Below are 3555 nucleotides of genomic sequence, written 5' to 3'. Positions count from 1 at the left end.
TGCCCCGACGCCCACGACACGAAGGCCCTGTTGACATATATAGATTTTTTTTCTTCATATTGTAGTAGATGCTGATGATGACGATGATGTATGTATGTTCATATGCAAAAGTTAGGATTTTTTTTCTGTTCATAGATTTTTTTGGTGATATTATAGTAGAATAAGCAAATTTTTGTATGTTCATATGCAAAGAATATGTCATTTTTTTATAGAATTTTTATTTCGTTCATAGTTTTTTTATTGTTTTTTCCTGTTGTAATTTTGTTCATAAAGTTTTAGGATGAAAAAAATAAGAAGAAAAAGGGAGGAGGAGAAGTTTCCACTACAAGAGATCCTAACTCTGGCAGTAATATGCCATTAAGCTGATTGGAATCAAGTGACAGTGTTTTAACAGAGATTAATTTCCAAAAGGTTGGAGGGATGGAACCATTTATTTGATTGTTAGAAAGATCCAAAAATTCGAAACCTGTTCGGTTTCCTATGCTTCCAATGGAACCCATGATCCCGTTGTTGGAAAGATCCAAATGTGTGAGATAAACGAGTGATCCTAACTCTGGTGGTAATAGACCGTTAAGCTGATTGGATCCAAGTGCCAGTGTTATTAGAGAGGCTAATTTGAAAATGTTCGAAGGGAAGAAACCATTTATTTGATTGTTGGAAAGATCTAGGTCATGTAAACTCGTTAAAACACGAGCACAATAAACTCCAGATAGTCCTAAACTTTTACTTATTCCATTACTGAACACTGCAAGGTGATGTTCTGTAAGTTTAGGAGTAGCAACCATTTTAAGCCAAAGGCACAATGAACACACGAGCACAATGGTTACTGAAATTTATCATAAGCAGATGCATGCATCATCTACTCCTAATCTTTCAGAGTACACACCCTACAAGCAGTAGTACTCACAAATTTACAGAAATTTATCCAGTGTAGTCCTAAGCTTTCAGAGTACAAAAACTTCATGCATCATCTCTGAAATTTACAGAAGTTTATTCAGTGATGTGCAGGCCAGCGGCGGGCGGGTTACCTGATCCTGATGTGCAGGCCAGCGGCGAGCGTGAGGTAGTCGGAGACTCCTTCTCCGGCAACATCATCTCGGCATCCCACACGGCGCGGTCCTCACGGGACTGCACGAACCCGTCACCGGCGGTCCTGCTCGTCGTGGCCGCGTGGCTGTGGCTGCTCCTGTCGAACAACGGCGCGCTGGCGGACGGCGGCGCACAGTGTGCCTGTGCGTGGGCCCACAGTGCGTGCCGCCGTGCCCTGTCCCTGGGACGCCGCCGCCGCCGACGTCCCAGTTCCCCTTCTGCCCGCAGCGGCCGCCGACGGTCGGGCCCTTCCCCTGCGCAGCGAGCCGGAGATCCCCGCTACCCTGAGGAAGGTGGAGCAGCCGCGCTTCAGATCCAGCCGCCGGAGTAAAAATGAAATCTTGAAGAGGGAGAGGCGACGGCGTATGGGAACATGGAAAGGCGGTGATGATGCGAGAGGGAGAGGCGGAGGGGCTGCGTGCGGAGTAGAGGCGCCGACGACGCGTGCGACGGAGAGGCGCCGGTGGTGGTGAGCTAGGGGTTCGGGAGCCAGCGAGCGAGTGGCTGAGCTGAGCGAGCGAGAGAGTGGGAGGGTAGTTTCGGAAATGACAGAGATGTCGTAACGCGATGGAAATTGCACTAGAAACTCCCAACGACAATTATTTCGGAACGGAGGGAGTGTATCTTTTCGATTTCGCTCTCAAATTGGCTAGCTCCACTATCCCCAACTTTCCATTAGTCTCTGTCCCCGGCCATAGCAGCGCGCGGCATGCCACACGGAAGCTCCAATTCAGCGTCTCGGCTCCCTCTCACAGAATGTCCAGAATGTGGATGTGAAAGGGTGATCTTGAATGAGCCTTGGATATCTCTGAACCCGGATACATTTTCAGTGAAATTCCAAAGGAAAGACAAGGACAGGAAGAAGGTTGTTTCCCTGCTCTTTAATGTTCAGAGTCAAGTAGCATGTCATGTGGTTTGGTCCATGCATGTTACTAAATCTAGTATGTTTGGATAGGTGAAATACGGACAGAGATCCAGCGACTTGCCCACAGCAAGTCACGCCGTAACTGGTAGACGGGCAGCCGTTGGATGCGGGGGGCGGTTCAGATTGAATACTGTAGCGCGAACACTGTGGATGGTATTGTAGACCGGGGTACTGTGGATGGCCTTCTGTAGACGAGTCACTGTAGCTCGGTAGTGCTTTTCACACAGATCTGTCCGTTGATCCTTGATCGGACGGTGTGGAGAGGGGAGCCGGTCACCGTACTGTTCACCGGTGACTTGCTCACAGCAAGTCACTGCATCTCAATCCGAGAAATACTGGCGTTTCTTCATGTGGTTGGACAGGTACTTGGACATCGTCACGGAAATTTGAATGCGAGCGCACATCATGAGCAATGCAACTGCTCATAGCCCTGCGTGTCGCGAAGAATGCAGCGGTGCATTGATGCTGCGAGGGCTGAAATTGATACTCTTAGGGCCCAAAATGCGACCCCGATGTCTCCCGACCTTTCGGTCTGGGAGAGCCCCAGACCAAACGAGTCGTTCGGGCTGGGAAGGCCGAGGGACCGAACGGTTTCATTTGCTACATCAATCCATCTAGCGTGAACCATGCCAGGTCAACAAACTTATCGCTAACGGAAAACACAAAAAGAAGGCCAGCAAAAAATGATGGGCCAAAAGAAAAGCCCAAACTTAACTCCAGAGAAACAGACCTTGGAAAATAAGACATGGCAACTTCCATCATACAGCACAAAATAATCTGCAAAATGGCAAATTCATAGCAAAAAATGTCATGGTATTTTGAACACAAAAAAAGTTGTAAAAAATGAGCAAAGAAAAACGCCATAACCAAAATCATATTAAAATGTGCAATATTTAGCACAGAAAAAAGATAAAATCTGCCATGTTAATAAAGGTCAAATAAATAGCAAATCTTGCCATGGTCATAAAAGTTTAAAATTGACATGGGAATTTAGGTAAATTTCCATGTTAATAAAGGGTAAAATTTTCATGGCAAATAAAAAGTAAAACTTGCCATGACAATAAAAGTTAAATATTGCCATGGGGATTGAGGTAAAATTGACATGTTAATAAGGGTCAATTTGCCATCGGCAAATAAAAAAGTAAAAACAAAGTTGCCATGTTAATGAAGGTATATTAGCCATGGCAAATAAATTATAAAAACTTTCCATGGAAATAAAAGTTCGATATTGCCATGGGGATTTAGGTAAATTTGCCATGTTAGTAAAAGTCAAATAAATAGTATAAATTCCACGGCAATAAAAGTTAAATATTGCCATGGGGATTTAGATAAAATTGCCATGTTAATAAAAGGTAAATTTGACATGACAAATAAATAGTAAACTTGCCATGGCAATAAATGTTAAGGGTGTGTTTGGTTTGGAAACGAAGTGGAATGTAATGTCATGGTTCCATTCCACCGAAACGGGTTGGTTCCGTTCCGGTGTTTGGTGAAGGGAATTAGGAGGAATGGAATGGTTCCATCTCAGCGTTTGGTTGCAT

At 45.0% G+C, this 3555-nt stretch overlaps 1 long non-coding RNA gene across 1 annotated transcript in view; it reads right to left on the bottom strand.

Moving 5' to 3' along the window:
* LOC119301272 overlaps positions 1 to 1633 on the bottom strand; it is a 16549-nt gene extending 14916 nt beyond the window's left edge. Inside the window, exon 1 of the long non-coding RNA XR_005146997.1 lies at positions 1029 to 1633. This is a non-coding gene — a long non-coding RNA (uncharacterized LOC119301272). The remainder of the gene's footprint in view (positions 1 to 1028) is intronic.
* Positions 1634 to 3555: the final 1922 nt, after the last annotated feature.

The sequence above is a fragment of the Triticum dicoccoides genome, chromosome 1B (genome assembly GCF_002162155.2).
Source record: "Triticum dicoccoides isolate Atlit2015 ecotype Zavitan chromosome 1B, WEW_v2.0, whole genome shotgun sequence".
Lineage (NCBI taxonomy): Eukaryota > Viridiplantae > Streptophyta > Magnoliopsida > Poales > Poaceae > Triticum > Triticum dicoccoides.
The sequence above is the reverse complement of the archived record's forward strand: the minus strand, read 5'-3'. Positions and strand labels throughout refer to the sequence as shown.